General features: G+C 42.6%; 1 protein-coding gene across 3 annotated transcripts in view; it reads left to right on the top strand.

The window, feature by feature from the left end:
- PCSK5 (proprotein convertase subtilisin/kexin type 5) overlaps window positions 1–17,289 on the top strand; it is a 442,208-nt gene that overhangs the window by 355,119 nt on the left and 69,800 nt on the right. The window lies entirely within an intron of this gene.

The raw sequence follows: 17,289 nt of genomic DNA, 5'->3' as shown, positions 1-17,289 counted from the left end.
GTTCTATGTGTTTCCTCTACTTAGATGTCCCTTTCTTTCTCCAAATTGGGGAAGTTTTCTGTTTCTCTCTTTCTACACCTTCATGAACTCCTAAGAACTGTAAATTGGATATTGGGTCATTTGATAGTATCCCATAAATCTCCAACACTTTTTAAGTTTTTTAAGTTTTCTCTTTTCTTCTTCTTTTTTTGGTCTGACTGTAAGATTTCCAAAGGTTTGTCTTCTGGTTCATGTATTTTTTCTTCTGCCTCGTCAAGTCTGCTGTTAAGACTTTCCACTGCATTTTTTATTTGATCTGTTGAATTCTTCAGTTTTAGCATTTCATTTTGATTTTTCTTTAAAATCTCAGTTTCATGGGAAAAATTTTCACTCATGTCACGTATTGTTTTCTTTAGTTTGTGTATTTGCTTCTAAATGCTTTTTTTTTGGGGTTTTTTTTTTTTTTTTTTTGACAGGCAGAGTGGACAGTGAGAGAGACAGAAACAAAGGTCTTCCTTTGCCGTTGGTTCACCCTCCAATGGCCGCCACGGCCAGCGCGCTGTGGCAGGCGCACCACGCTGATCCAAAGGCAGGAGCCAGGTGCTTCTCCTGGTCTCCAATGGGGTGCAGGGCCCAAGCACTTGGGCCATCCTCCACTGCACTCCCTGGCCACAGCAGAGAGCTGGCCTGGAAGAGGGGCAACCGGGACAGCATCCGGTGCCCCGACTGGGACTAGAACCCGGTGTGCCGGCGCCGCAAGGCGGAGGATTAGCCTAGGGAGCCGCGGCGCCGGCCTTCTAAATGCTTTTGAATAATCCTATGATTGATTTTTAAATTCTATTTCCAGCATTTCCTCAATCTCTTCATCTTCACATTCTAATACTGAAATGTTGTTGTGTTCCTTTTTTGAGGGGGAGATTATTGTGTCTTCCTTATTCTTGTTTCTTGAATTTCTGCATTTCTTTTTAGGCATCTGTGGAGTTGTTTTTTATTTATTTATTTATTTTTCCTCCAATGGCTTTTATCTTTGAGCTATGTCTGTATGGCTTAGTAGAATGTCTACACTTTCAGTGCATACCAAGAGGTGTGTGGTGGGTGTGGCCAGGGATCTCTGGTCAGTGTTCCAGGGTGGGGCACGTATCCAGGGTAACACCCAAGTTGAGCATGGTAGATCTCAATACCCAGCTACACCCTGCACCCTCTCACATAACCAAGTTCCCACCATTTCAGCCCACAAGGCTCCCACAGTTGCTGGGTGCAGTTTTTTCTCTGCCCTGCAAGCCCATCCAGTCCACAGAGAGGCAGATGTTCCCTGAGACAGCTCCACCTAGGCATCTTGATCCTGGCCAGCTGCAGGTGCCTCACCATCTCCCAGCCACCTTTCAGAGTCAGTGGGGACTTCAGATATTCCCTCCACTAGAATCTCCAGATCACGTACATACGCCTGAGCCAGCAGCTGAACGCTACTCCCTTCTCGCCACTGCCCAGAAGGCATCCTGTCTCAGCAAGTTGTGTACACACACACAAAGGCTTCCGCAGCTGCCTCCCTAACCAAAATGGAAGTTAATGTGCCTTTACTTTGACTTAGAAATGGAGTAATAAAAATCTAGTAATTTTTAAAATTTTTTAAAGATTTACTTTATTTATTTGAAAGACAGAGTTACAGAGAGAGGTAGAGACAGAGAGAGAGGTCTTCCATCCGCTGGTTCACTCCCCAGATGGCTGCAATGGCCAGAGCTGTGCTGGGAGCTAGGAGCTTCTTCCGTGTCTCCCACTTGGGTGCAGGGGCCCAAGGACTTGGGCCATGTTCTACTGCTTTCCCAGGCCATAGCAGAGAGCTGGATCAGAAGAGGAGTAGCCGGGACTAGAACTGGCACCCATATGGGATGCCAGCCCTTCAGGCCAGGGCTTTAACCCACTGTGCCACAGCGCTGGCCCCTAATAATATTTTCTCATTAAATGACTGTAATATCTACTCTTGGGAAATAACACATAAGATTTTAAAAATGTAAGTAATTACAAAAATAAAAGGCCATATAAATTAAGTGCTGAATAAGCAAACAAATATCTGCACCAAAAGAACAGGGAAACTCCTGGGTATTGAAGCAGTCCAGGAAGGCTTCCAAGAAGATTGGACCTGGGACAAGCCTGAGAGCTGGTGTGGGATTCAGAGAGATAAGAGGGAAGAGTGTCAGTGGAGGGTCTTCCAACTTGGAGAATGTCAGGAAAAGGGTTTTGGGAGAGAGAATTCCCGCCATGGATATTAAGCCATCCGGTGAACTAATTTTTCAGAAGTAAATATAAGGGAACAGACAAAGAGAAGTGTGGGAAAGTGGTTGAAAACCAAATTCTACATTACAGACTACTAAGTTTAAAAGTGTTCTGTGCTTAAAAGGGAATAATTGGAGGTTCTTTGAGAGAGAAAATTTGGAAGAGATGTTAGAAGATTAATTTGGTTAATAGTTGAAAGGGAGAAAGACTGTAGTAGAGAAATTGACTAGAAGACGGCATCAGACATCTGATTTTAAAGTGAAAACAGCCTCATCAAAGGTGACAAGCGGGAAATTATGAAGAAAGAGGTAAGTATTTTTAAACCACTTGAAATAGATGATGCTTGAGCATAAGAAAAGATGCTTATTCATTACATAGGAAGTGCAAATTGAAGCTATCACGAGATATTCTTTCTCACCTACCAGACTGGCAAAACCTCAAACACTTACAATACCGGTTCTATATGCAAGGAAAGAAAACACTCTTAGTTCTTGTTTGTGGGAAGATAGAATGGTAAAACCACTGTTGACGGGTATTTGGCCGCATATTGTTGTCCTTCCTTATCCATGGGAGTACCTTCTAAGTCCCTCAGTGAATGCCTGAAATGGTGGATAATGTAGACCCCTGTAATGTAGCGCCTTTTCCATCCTAGCCAAGCCTGGATCTCTCTCTGGCCATAACTTTTGCAAGCTGAGGTAAGGCAGTAAAACTAGCATAAGTTTCTTTTTCCTTCTTCACAATTCACAGATAGATTTATTCCCGCCACACATCTTAGTAACCTCTGCATCTAATTTTTCCCCTTCCCTTATTAAGTCAAGAACATCCACCTTTTCACTTAAAGGATGCTGTTTATGGCTTCTCTTTGGCACATAGGAATTGTCAGCATTGGTGCTTTTGTGCTTTAGGGCCATGATGAAATAGAGTAAGAGTTACCTGGACACAAGCACTGCATCACTGTGGCAATCCGATGACTGCGGTAGTTACTAAGTCACTAACAAGCAGGCTGTAAATACAGCATAAATATACTGGGCAAAAGCTTGGTTCGTGAGCCTGCCAGGTTGTAGCAGGAGAGTGTGAGATTTGATCACACTACTTATAGCAGGGGCACAATTTAGAACTTTTGAATTCTCTATTTGTAGAGAATATGCCCATATTTGTGGACTGAGGTTGACCATAGTTAACTGAAAATTTGGCAAGCCAAACCGTGGATAAAGGGGGACTACTGTATTCATAACATTATTCATTGTGGTAACAAACTATGAAAAACAACCTAAAAACCTGTTCATGAAAGACTGGTTGAATAAATTAGAGTACACATACACAACACAGCCCTCTGCAACCGTCAAAAGAACAAAGAAGATCTCTAGGATCTGCTAATGACTTCATGATATATTAGGAGCTAGAGGGCAATGTGCACACAGTGTACATCAGATGTTAGTTCTGGCAACAAAAATGGTGAGACAAAGTATGTGTGTTGGTATATCTAAGTTTTACTTATTCTTGCAAAAAGAAACATAAAAATTAGAAATGAAAAGCTAATGAAATGATTAAGCCTAGAGAAAGTGGTAAAGGAGACGGGAGTAAGACTTCTCTGGGTTGATCTTTCTACATAGCTTTGATTTGAACCATTTATTTTATATATTTATGACCAATGACATAGGATCTAGTGCAAACAGGCCGCAATGGGCCAAATTTGGGACAATTTGAGCATTTCTTAAAAATTGGACGATAAATTGTTTTTTAAAACCCATGCGTCAATGGTGATATTTAAAGAAGAAAAGGGAGAAAGGAGAGAAATAGAATAAGAGGGGAAGCTCCTGTTTGCACAATCATTCCAGCTGCCATCTATGCAAGAAAAGAATTAGGATATCATCATTTTGCATCTCCCAGTGTATTGACTCAAGGGAGCATCATGAAATCATCAGTAGGTCTTAAGATCATTAGCTGGAAAATGTGGGAGGAACAGAATAATCAGAGACTCAGCTCTACCACAATTAATATTTAATTACTATGGAGAGATTTATTGATTATCAATTTAAACCAGCTACTACATTTAGCATCACTATTGGTTTCATACAACCTGACACTGTGTGTCTCCTGTTGTGATGCATTAATATCACCCTAGAATCCTTGACTGAAGTGTCTGAACGAATGGTATTCAGCTGAAGAAATTATGCCACATGGAACATTTATTAGTGTTTTGAAACATTTTTGATTGTCATGACTGGGACGCTCTTACTTGTGTCTAGTGAGTAGAGGTCAAAGATAGGTCTAACCATTCTATAATGCAGAGGACAGTCCCCCACAACAATTACGTGTTCCAAAACATTGTTTGGCCTGAAGATAATTACAAGATAAGCTCAGATTATAGGAGTTGCTATCCCTGACAACCATGTGGGAGACCAGGATTGAGTGCCAGGCTCTTGGTTTCAACTTGGCCCAGCTCTGGCTATTTGTGGGTCTTTGGAGAGCGAACTAGCAGATTAAAAAAAAAATCTTTTTCCATCAGTCTTTCTCTGCCTTCAAGTAATCGGAAAATAAATAAATAAAAATTTAAAAATAAGTAAGTCAAGCAGAGCTAAAAATGTTCATTAAAAATACATAAATAAAAGAGAAAAAAGAGATAAAACCAAGAAAGTACAAAAATACCATTAGGGCCTAGCTTTTTTTTCTCTTATTTTTCCTAGCTTTATTGAGGTGTAACTGACAAATAAAGTTGAATACATTTTAAGGGATATGATGTGAAAACTTTTTTACCTGGCAAATTAAAATATATAAATATATTTATGGTATACAGCATGATGGTTTTAAATATGTATTGAGAAAATTAACATATGAATCACATTACATATTTGTCATTATTTTGTGGCAAGAGCACTTTATTCTCTTAGATATTCAAATATGCAAGTTTAATACATTGTTATTATTTATAGTATAGCATGATAGTTTGACAAACAGGATTACCCCAATCATGCTAATTAACATTTTCATAACCTCACATACTTACCCTTTGTGTGTTCATATTGAGATCATTTAAGATCAACTCTCTCAGCAAATTACAAGTGTAAAATGCAAGAGTATTGACTGTACTCCCTACATTGTACATCTCCAGAACTTGTTCATCTTGCATTACTGAAAATTTCTCCCCTTTGATCAACATCCCCCACTTCTGCCAACCACAGCCCTGTCAGTCACCACTGTACTGTCTTCTAGCCATTGAACATTTTCTGATTCCACGTAGAGATAATATCATATAGCATTTATCTTTCTGTTCCTGGCTTATTTCACTCAGCCTAATGTCCTCCAGGCTCATCCACATTTTCACAAATCACAGGATTTCCTTCTGTTTCAAGGCTGAATAATCCATCATTATCCACGTCTTCTCCATTTACTCATCAGTGAACACTTAGACTGCTTCCATATCTTGACTATTTTAAACAATGCTGTAATAAACATGAGAGAGCAGGAATCTCTTTCAGTTGCTGTTTCTTTTTCTTTTTTCTTTTTTTTTTTTTTTTACAGGCAGAGTGGACAGTGAGAGAGAGAGACAGAGAGAAAGGTTTTCCTTTGCTGTTGGTTCACCCTCCAATGGCCACCGTGACCGGCGCTCTGCAGCTGGTGCACCGCGCTGATCCAATGGCAGGAGCCAGGTGCTTCTCCTGGTCTCCCATGGGGTGCAGGGCCCAAGCACTTGGGCCATCCTCCACTGCTTTCCCAGGCCATAGCAGAGAGCTGGATGGGAAGTGGAGCAGCCAGGTCTCGAACCAGCGCCCATATGGGATGCTGGCGCTTCAGGCCAGGGCGTTAACCCGCTGTGCCACAGTGCCGGCCCCTTTCTTTTTTCTTTTAGGACTTGGGCTATTTCTCTCTATTCTCTCCTAGCCTGTAGAGTTTCTAATGAAAAAAAAAAAAAAATCAGCTGTCAATCTAATCAGAGATCCTTTGAAAGTGATTTGGCATTTCTCTCATACACATTTTAGGATCTTTTCTTGATGCTTTACTTTTGAAAATTTGTTTATAATGTGTCACGGGGAAAATCTTTTCTGATCATGTCTGTTAGTAGTTCTATGTGTTCCCTGTATTTGGATGTCCCTGTTTTCTCCAAATTAGGGGATTTTTCTGCTATTATTTCACTGAATAGGGTTTCTTATCCATTCTCTCCACATTATCAGAAATTCTTAAGACATGTATATTTGGTCATTTTATAGTATCCCATAGGTCTTGAGCACTATTTTAGGTTTCTCTAATTTCTTCTTCTTTTTTTTTTTTTGTTTGAGATATTTCCAAAGATTTGCCTTCTAACTCAGATATTCTTTCTTCTATCTCACCAAATCTTTTGATAAGGCTTTCCACTGTACTTCTTTAAGATTTTGTTTGTTTATTTGAGAGGTAGGATTACAGACAGAGAGAGAGAGAGAGACAGAAAGGTCTTCCATCTGCTGGTTCACCCCCCAAATGGCCACAATGGCCAGTGGCATGGGCTGCTGCAGGTTCCTCTCCCCTGGCTCTCTTCCAGTTGAGCTGTGGGAGTTACTGGTGGTGGTCCACTTGCTGCTCTGTGATTGTAGTGTCCCTGCTGCCCTCGGCATCTCTCTTCTTTGTATGGAATCTCCACTGCAAACGTCTCTCCAACTATCCCCTGGGAATGCACTTCCTCCCCTCTTCTTCTGTTACCTTCCCATGGTCTAAATCAACATGTTATTTTCCTATTCAGCCATTTGGGTCTCTCCTCACCTGTACTCTTAAAGAAAAGCCAATGTTTTGAGGGGGAAAAGGCAAGGAAAATCAAGAGAGAATAAAAAGGCAAAATAACCAAGAAAAGGCATGAATATTGACTTTAGCCTTGGCTTTTAAAAGTTTTAAAGCGTATTTTGGGGGCCAGTGTTGTGACACAGCAGGTTAAGTTATGACCTGTGATGCAGTATCCCATGTCAGAGTTCAAGTCCCCTCCCCGCTGCTCAGCTTCTGATCCAGCTCCCTCCTGATGCACCTGGGAATACAGCAGAGGACTGTGCAAGTGCTTGTACTCCTGCCACCATGTAGGGGACCCAGATGGAATGCCTGACTCCTGGATTCAGCCTGGCCTCTACCTGGCTGTTGTAGTCATTTAGAGAGTAATTCAGAGGATGAAATTTTCTCTCTCTCTCTCTCTCCCTTTCAAGTACATAAATAAGTGTTGAAAGATAATATATTTTGGTGACAATTAGACATGGTTTAATATGACTGGGTGCTATTGTTGAGTGAATTCTGCAGATGTGGCACTTGAGTTGTAGTTGATTATGAGTCAGCCCTTTGCTTTTAGAGCTACAGATAAGAACAACACTCATAATGAGGAAACGTCATAAAAGCTACAACTTATCTTCAAATGGTTCTAGAAAAAAAGGAATCTAAGTGAATCATGCAGAATTTTTCATTTTGCTATTGCTTTAGCCTTTCTGTGGGGCTTGAAAATTGGGGATAGAGGAAACAAATTAAAAGAAAGTATTTCATGTTCAGTCAGGAAACAGAAACTAGATGCAATAACAACCAATATCCACAGCAGCACCTCAATTTTGGTTTCTAATACCACTCTCCAATAAAATAATACCAAGCCTTCTTAGAGAACCGGCTGATTTGGAAGCTGGGGCAGGTAGTACACGGTGTTGGAGGTATGTCAAAGAGATGCAAGAGTCAACTGAAAGAGTTCCCAATGCCCAACACTAGAGCAAGTTGGGCAACAATGTAAGTAAAATATTATTAGGTTATAGCCAAAAGTACAATACAAGTGTCTATGGGTTCATACTGATATAAATAAATGACTGCACACATGAGTAACCTAGGATAAAGAGAAAATCTGCCATGCAGAGGAATTCCAAGTAACTAATTTAAATACTTCTCATTTAAAGAAATGGAGCAGTACTCCCTACCCCTTAAATAAGGGCTGTACATAGTGACTTTCTTCCAGAAAAAAAAAATGGAACAGAGGGCAAGAGAAGACGACAAACTCTACCTCCCCCGGCTGATTAAGGTCAGCATCTGCAGTGATAAGTCACACTGGGCCTCTGCACCTTTGACATAAGGTAGTGAAAAAGGCACTTCACCTCGGGGGCTTCCATCCCCAAAATCGTGACCCAGTGCATTCATGGGAAAATACCAGCTAAACCTCAATTGAGGTCATATTAGAAAGTGCCCCGTAATACTTCTAAAACTGTCCAGTTTGTTAAGTATGTGGAGTCTAAGAAACTGCCATAGATAAGAGGAGCCAAAAGAGATCAATAGCTAAACACCCTGTGAATCCCAGATGAGACACTGAAATAGAAAAGTTACTGCCTAAAAACTAAGGAAACAGGCTTTAGTTAATTAATCACATTATCATAACAGTAAATGGCATGAGGAAACTATTTAAGGTATTGGAAATATCCTACGTCTTGATTGTCAGGGTTAGTGCACAACTATGTACATTTTGTCAAAATTCAAAGAAACACCAAAATGGAAATTTTATACTATGAAAATGATAAGTCAATAAATCTGACTTAAAAAGAAATGTACTTCAGTGGTAGAATGAAGCCAACCCTGGGTACTTCGCCCATCCCTGGGTACCTCTGCATGACTATAACAGTAATCTAATGGGGAGCATTTATTGAGCACTTCTTTAATGTTCCGGGTACTGTGCTATGTTCTGTAAATGTATCATCTCGCTTGCCTCTAAGGGGCAGTGTAATTATTGTTCTCATTTTGCAGGTGAAGCTATTAATCTCAGAACACTTAAGCAACATAGGATAGCTCACTAAACTGGAAACTAGTAGAACCAAGATTTAATCCAGGGCAGGCCAAGACCAAGACTCATGTTTTGCAACTACTCTATCCCATACCACCTAATGTTCTTCCCTTTCAGTGCTAGAGCAAGAAGAATTTTGCTTTAGGTAATAATAATAAGATCAAAGAAAGCTTTTTCTTAGTTCCACACACTATAGCCATTACAGTCAGGTTTCGGTGCAATTTTATGCCAATTGACCTAATTGAATTCACCAAACAGTGAAACTGTTCATAACATTCATGAAAATTAATCTGGGGTTAAGCTGTCAGCTTTCAGAGCCTACATCTGGAAGGTTCTGAGATGGACGTACGGATAGGGGAGGTGCCCATACTTGAGAATGTAGGTGAGCATACTTGCGATCAAGTCTAGCTTCCTCTCCACCATTTTACCTCCCTTCTGTGTCATTCATCCCCACAAAGGCCTCTTTCAAGCTCTGGAAAAGTAAACTTTTTTTATTTCTATTTATTTGCTTTCATTTTCCTGAGGGACAAAGAATCAGAGACATAGAGCAAGAGATTTCCCACTGCTGGCTTGCTCCCCAGTGCCTGCAATATCTTAAGCTGGACCAGGCCAAAGCTAGGAGCCCAGGACCTCATGTAGGTTTCCCACAGAGGTGGCAGGAAAGCTGTACTAGAAAGCCGTGACTGGCAAGAGGCATCCCTGTATTCTACAAATAACCCATGCTAAATTCAAGCCTCAGGTCCAGGCTTTGCATAAAGAATGAGACCCTGGTTCATAGAAGAGAAAGAATCAGAATCATTTGAGACATGAAATTCTCCTTGTGGTTTTCTAATGAAGCCTAAATGCAGAATTTTCAAATCAAATATAGCACTCATCTATCACTATTTATTTCACTTTTACCCAGATCTCCCACTACACCTTTTCCACAGACTTTCAAGGGAACAAGAATAGTGTCAAACGACTTTGACTTCTATCTCAAAGGCCTTACAGAATATCTTACACTAGCACAGAGTCTCTTTTGAATTGGAACAAAGTTGTTCATTGTAAAACTCAACCTCAGCATTTGGGAAGAAATATTTTTCCAGGGACACAGTGCATCACCCACTGCACAGCCATCCTTAGTGCGTGACCCATGTGCTTACCAGCCATCATCTCTGGGGACAGATTGAGAAGGGACATTCAGGAGACCTCCTTTCTTTAAAGAGCCAAACACATGGCCAGCTTGAGAGAGAGGATTAGGATATGAATGCACTGTCGACAGCTGGCCAAAGAACAGAGAAGTAGCACGCTCCATCAGCACTGTCTCAAAAACATCAACTGATCGCTTTTATTTTTCATCCATCGGAGCCTCCCTCTCCCCTCACTGTGTAAATGATACCTCCTTCACAGGTGGGAGTTAAGAAGACAGCAAAGCCTTTTCTTAAAGGAGCACAGTGTTGGAGGAATTTGTAGACATTTTGCAGCTCCATGGTTCCTTACTCATCTTGGCTTTCTTCACCAATTCCTTTAGGGAATATTTGTTGCATGTTTTCATGCTTGCTGTTTTCCCATCAATTTGTTCAATTTATTCCACAAATAATAAAACTGTGGCACATAATATGTATTGGGCATCATCCTTCAGAAAGCACACTGCTGAACACTTAATGTACACCATATGTTTTCACATTCACAATTCAACAGTTTTTACAGGTGGATAAACTAAGGATCAGAGAAGCATTGTACCTTGGACCACTTTTATGCATATAGGAAGTGAGAGAGTGGTTCAGAAATAATACATTTGGAGCAACCTTGTGTGTAAGTTGTTCACAAAGGAACAACTGTGTCTTCACAAAGGAAGTACTTGGCTTAGAAGCCCACAGTTAACAATACCTAGACATTGGAATAAGCTGGATTGTGTTGTGATAACAGACAACTCCCAAGTCTCAATGATGTCCAACCACAAATGTTTCTTTCTCTCTCATGCTACATCTTCATCTTGGGTCAGCGAAGTGGTGTGCTTCTCACATTCTTCATTCCAGGACCAGATGGACAAAGCAGCCATTATCTGTCACAGCAGAAACAAAGTTTACCCTGCATTTAAAGGTGTCCCCAGGATGTGGCTCTTATACCTCCTGTTTACATATTTTTAAACAAAGCAACTCAGTTGATCATTGCCAAGAACGCTGAGTGGGGAGCTGCAGTCTTACTATGTGCCTGCAAAAGAGAGAGAAACTAATCCTTGCGAATAATGGTGACAATCTCAATGTGGTAAAGGCTGTGACAGTTGCTGGTGCTGTCCAAGCTCTCACATCCGCTGTTCATAAATGAAACACAGCTTGTTCTTTGTGTCTGTGCCTTCAATCAACAATAGCTTGAAAATACTTTTTAAATTGCATTTGTGCTAAACATGTACAGATTTTTCCCTTGTCATGATTCCCTAAACAATGTAACAGCTATTTACATGGCATTTACATTATATTAAGTATTAGAAGTAATCTAGAGATGATTTAAAGTATACAGTCCTGGCTCCCAACTTCAGCCCTGGTCCAGGCCTGGCCAGTGCAGGCATATTTCTCTCTTTCTCTCAAATAAACAAACACATTTTAAGATAATAAAGTATACGGGAGGATTGCCTAGGTTCTGTGCAGGTGTTATACCATTTTACATAAGCAACTTGAGCATCCATAGATTTTGCTATCCTCAGGGCCTCCTGGAACCAATCCCCCACTGACGTCGAATGAATATTGCAGTCCCCATTATGTATCCATTCAGCGTCTCCAATTGACTCTCTTCTGTCCTCTGATCCTGTCTACTACGTTGTTGATGTTTAATGTCTTCCTTCTCTCAAAGGAACCCTTTTGAAGAAGGTAGTATATTTTTTTAACTGATGGAACTTTCCAAAGTCCTCTGTTGCCCTGCTTCTCTGTCTCTAGTGATTGACAATTTGAGAAGACTCTATGTGTCACCAGGTGTTAACTCCTGGGTCTTCACCCCTCCCCCAGTCTTTCAAACCCCTGTTGTAAAAATAGCAATGTGCAGCCATCTCTTGCCTTTGTCTGCTGCCAAGGGAATGTACCAGCTCAGAGGCACAAGTCTGGAGAATGCGGACCACTTTTCTATCCGGTCTTGAATGAGGTTCAGGAAAACTTACCTAGCAACTGCATCAGGATAAGAAGATGAATACAAGTTGTTCTCTGCTCTCAAGGGCTCACAGGTAAAGGGACTGGATCAGTGGGTCCCAGCCCCAGGTGCTGATGAGCTCTCCTGGAGTGGGGGTTGGGGGCTGGAAGCCGCAGCCCTGGTACTCTCTCCCCCAGGGCTCCTGGTCTAATCTCTCTGTAGTGAGGCTCCCGCATCAGTGTCTTCTAAAAGCCTGCAGGCCGATTCTAATTTGCAAAATGCTGATTATGACTAATAGATAAGCAGATAATTTCCACATCATATTGAAGATATTTTGTTAAGGAAGGAAACTGAAGCAGAGGCAGTTACAGTCTATCACAGTATTTACAACTTCTTCATTCTGAACTAAGTGCTCAGCGAAGTAGACATTTTACAAACGTGATCTCTAATCTCTCCTATAACCCTCTCTGTTCAAAAAATTTTATCTTCATTTTGTAGATGAAAAAATCAATGCCCAGACAGCCTATGAAATTTGCCCCAAGTCACAGAGCTAGCAAGTTTTAGAGCCAAATTCAAGCTTAGGGCTGTCTGGCTTGGAAAGCCACAGACCATCCAAATACTTGCTTTCTTTCCAGAAGAGACTACACTCATACATCATTTTCCTGGAGAACATGAGCATGAAGGAAAGCCGTGGAAAGGTTGACCTGCTTTATTTGTTTCGTTCTTGGTTAGATTCTTACATCCATCCCTTCATTGTGTCTCCTGACATTTCCCTTGCTCCTTTTCCTGCATTCAAGTTCACATTCTTATGGTTAAGGGGGAGAAGAACAGAGTGGCGAGATAGCCCAAGTTCAATTCTAGAGCAATGAGCTCATCATTTTGGCTCTCTATGTTATTACGCCATTTTCCCCCAGAGCCGGGTATAATCAAAGTTTCTCCTACTTGTTGTGTAACTGACCTGCAAAGCTGAGCTGTGAGCCAAGTCTGTCTGGATCACGTATGCTTGCAGAAAGAGAACTGAGCCAAGCACTTCCAAAACAAACCCAGTGAAACAAAAGCGCACAGCGTGCTGGAGTCTAGCACACAGGGTGGAGGGGTACAGGAGAGGGTCTGCCGCTGCAGAGGGGAATGTGGGGTCTGCCACAGCAAATGCCCAGCAATGAGGGCAGGAAACAGTCGGCTGGAGGAATGGCTTCCACCATTCCACAGGAGGGTCTAGAGGCCAACAGGAATGTCTCTTTTGTGTGACAAAGAAAAATAAGCCAGAAACCATTGCCAAATGACTTCCTTTTAGAGAAATGTCTTCAATTCTTCTGAAACCCTTAGGCAACCAAGGCCCAGCTTATGTCTGTCTACCAAGCTTAAGACAAAAACAAAAGTGACTAGAACTTCAGGTGGTTAGATTCTATTTGGTGATGCAGAAGTGTGGAAATCTTTGTATCTATCCACCTCCACTTTTTCTCTACCACAAAGAAAATCTCAGGCAAGCCTCAAACACTGTTTCTTAATTCTATGCTGTTTTATATAGGAACACATCCACATTTGTTACCTTCATTTTTTCTCCTAACATGGCTATGGTGGTTTTTTTTTTTTTTTTTTTTTTTTTGACAGGCAGAGTGGACAGTGAGAGAGAGAGAGAGAGAGAGAAAGGTCTTCCTTTGCCGTTGGTTCACCCTCCAATGGCCGCCGCTGCAGCCGGCGCACCGCGCTGATCCGATGGCAGGAGCCAGGATCCAGGTGCTTTTTCCTGGTCTCCCATGGGGTGCAGGGCCCAAGCACCTGGGCCATCCTCCACTGCACTCCCTGGCCATAGCAGAGAGCTGGCCTGGAAGAGGGGCAACCGGGACAGAATCCGGCGCCCCAACCGGGACTAGAACCCCATGTGCCGGCGCCACAAGGTGGAGGATTAGCCTATTGAGCCACAGCGCCGGCTTGGCTATGGTGATTTTAATGAAACCTAGAAAGATGATCAAGAGACAGGAATTACGAATATCTATCATTAATGTCAAAATAAAATTTCATTTGCTTCCTCTCCATTTCTACCCTCTTTCTTTCCTCTCCTGTCTGCCATCATCCAGAAGCCTGGGGCTGTGAGACAGCGCAAGTGTCTGTTAAGTCACTGCTTAGGATGCCTGCATCCCATATCAGAGTGCATGGTTTCAGTCCTGGTTCCTCTGGTCTGATCCAGCTTCCTGCTAATGTACACCCTTGGATGCAGCAGAGGAAGGCTCAACTACTTGGACCCCTGCAACCCACAGGGAAGATCCAGAGGGATGTCCTGGCTCCTGGCTTCAGCGTGGCCAGGCTCATATGTTGCAGGCATTTGGGTGAATCAGTGGGTGAAAGATCTCTCTCTCTCTCTTGCTCTCTTTCTCTCTCCCTCCCCCTCCCTCTGTGTGTGTATGTCTGCCTTTCAAATAGAATGAAAATAAATAAGAATTTTAAAATAGCAACAAAAACTAACCTGTCAGTATGTCTCAGGACACCCATCCGATGTCACAAACTTTTAGCACCGTGCCTAGTATAGGTCCTTGGTAACTCTGTGTTCTTAGCTGTCCTCATCTGGCCCCTAAGTCTCCACCTCCCTATGCCGCTGTCAAACTGTCATTTCAAAGACCTTGACCAGATGGTGAGAAGAGCTTCAAGCTTCACTGGTTGAGAGGAGTTTTGATTGAAGCCATGGAGCAGACATGGAGCAGAAGAGAGAGAAGCCGAGTGTGGGTGAAGCAGGAGCAGCTGCGTGTTGGTACCCAGCTGCTCACCAGGCTGGTCTCCAACTGAGGGCTGGGCCAATGAAAAGAGTCGGTAAATTGCCTCTGCACCTCTAGAGCCTGAAATCGCAGCCTTCCAAAAGTCACCAGGAGGGCAATTTGACTGGAGTCCAGACTCCTCCTTTCCACAACGTCTCCCTGCAACTACCACCAGGGAAACCTGGGCCGCAGCGCTCCCAGCCGCCTCCAGCTCATCTGCCACCACAGTGCGCGAGCCAGGGCATCTGAAGGAGAAATGGGCCCTCAACACAGTGACACAGAGAAGGCCCTGGGCTCAGGGCTGGGAGTCAGGCAGAACCGCACTTCATTTACCACCCACTGGCCAAGGACCCAAAGTTGAAGCATTGGAAGGCAAGGGCTGTCCATGCTGCCTTCTGCAAACATTAGTTATGTTCTTGCAGATGACATCACTGGGTCAATCAAATCTTGTTTTCCTCCCAGCTATGTCTACAGCCATCAGTAGCAGCTGAGTGTACTTTTTCCCTAAATATTGTCAGTGAAACCAATGTCTTCTGACTAACTCTACACTCTATAAACCATTCGCCAGTAGGTGAGACAAGTGACTAATGATTATATGAACCAGGCAGGTAAGTTAGGGACATTACCTCTTATCCTCTTGTTCCAAAGCCTGCAGGCACAGGGAGGCCCATGAGAACACTGGGAGATCAGTTATCACTCAGGCAGGTAACCAGAGCCAGGGCAAATCCAAGGGCACATGTGGTAGCCCCTCCAGAGTGGGACCAATATAATCTGGAGATGCAGGTGGTAGAATGAGAGAGTTGGGATATTTCTCAATCTCACCAACCTCTCCTTTGGAACAGAAAGAGCTGACAGCTTGATTGATCATCATGATGGAATTTTGTGCCCTCAAATAATTGTTAAAAACCTGGATGCTCCACTAGAAAAATAAATTACTGCAAAAATGGAGACTCCAGATGACCATGACCCCAGCATTTTACTGACAACATCGAGGCTTTGGGTCAGGTTTCAAGTGGGCCTTGAAAGAGAGAGGAAGTTGTTTTGAAGGGGTGTGTAGTGGATAGCCTAATACAATCATATGAGCTGTCCTAGCCAATTGTAAAATTGCAGATTTATTATGATTAATGGAAGTACAGTCTGTATGTTTGGAATATTATCCAAATGACCTGGCTTCAACTTAGAAATCTTATACGAATTGAAACAAGTAAATTAGGAAGGCCTCTTGCCTTTAAACTAAAAGGTTTGTGAGAGGTGAGTGAAGAACCATTTATGGTGTGATAAAATACTATATTTAAGATTGTAAAAACTTGGCATACAAGGTCTCAGTTCAGAAGTAAATTTATTTTTATGTGCTCAGCCAAGGAGCAATTGTGAAGTTTTACAAATGGGAAGTTTGACCTACTGAGATTTTAAAGATAAAATATGCGACTATTCCTTATGACTACATAAAATAATTACCCCCCTTCGAATGCTGAAATGCAAATCAGAACCATGAAGTCAGTAACAGCTTGACTTTAGCATGGTATGCTGGGCTATAACAGTTACCCCAGCAATTGGGCAGCTGTCACATTGTGTGTCCAAATGTGCGTTAATGGGATGGACCACTTGAGAACTTAGCAAGTAGCTGAGGAAAACACCAGGGCCCTACCCAGTTAACAAACTCCTCATGTGATGGGTATTAGGCTTTTGCTCTGCTAAGATACAGTCACCCTTTACTTGAGAATTCAGTATGTGGCTCAAGGTGGAACTAATAAATAGATAATTATTGACAACGAACAGATGTGTGCTTTAATCAAGGGAGCCTTGTATGGGCTGGCATTCGACCTAATGGTTAAGACTCTTTGTTAAGACAACAGTTAAAGGCCGGCACCGCTGCTCACTAGGCTAATCCTCCGCCTTGCGACGCCAGCACACTAGGTTCTTAGTCCTGGTCGGGGAGCCAGATTCTGTCTCGGTTGCCCCTCTTCCAGGCCAGCTCTCTGCTGTGGCCCGGGAGTGCAGTGGAGGGTGGCCCAAGTGCTTGGGCCCTGCACCTGCATGGGAGACCAGGATAAGTGCCTGGCTCCTGCCATCGGATCAGCGCGGTGTGCCGGCCGTGGCGGCCATTGGAGGGTGAACCAAGGGCAAAGGAAGACCTTTCTCTCTGTCTCTCTCTCTCTCACTGTCCACTCTGCCTGTCAAAAAAAAAAAAAAAAAAAAAAAAAAAAAAAAAAAGACTGACAGTTAAGTCGCCCTCATCCTATGTCAGTTTGAACCCCAGCTGCAGCTCCCAAGTCCAGCTTCCTGCTGATACAAACTCTGGAGGGAGCAGTGATGGCTCAAGGGTTTGGATGCCTGCCAACCACATGGGGACACCTGGATTGAGTTCCTTACTCTTGGTTTTAGCCTTGGCCCATTGCAGGTATTTGAGGGAGTAAAGAAACAAGGGGCAGG

This window comes from Oryctolagus cuniculus, chromosome 1 (genome assembly GCF_051225735.1).
Source record: "Oryctolagus cuniculus isolate XC-2025 breed Fujian yellow rabbit chromosome 1, ASM5122573v1, whole genome shotgun sequence".
Classification (NCBI taxonomy): Eukaryota; Metazoa; Chordata; class Mammalia; order Lagomorpha; family Leporidae; genus Oryctolagus; species Oryctolagus cuniculus.
This window is presented reverse-complemented; position numbering and strand designations above follow the sequence as displayed.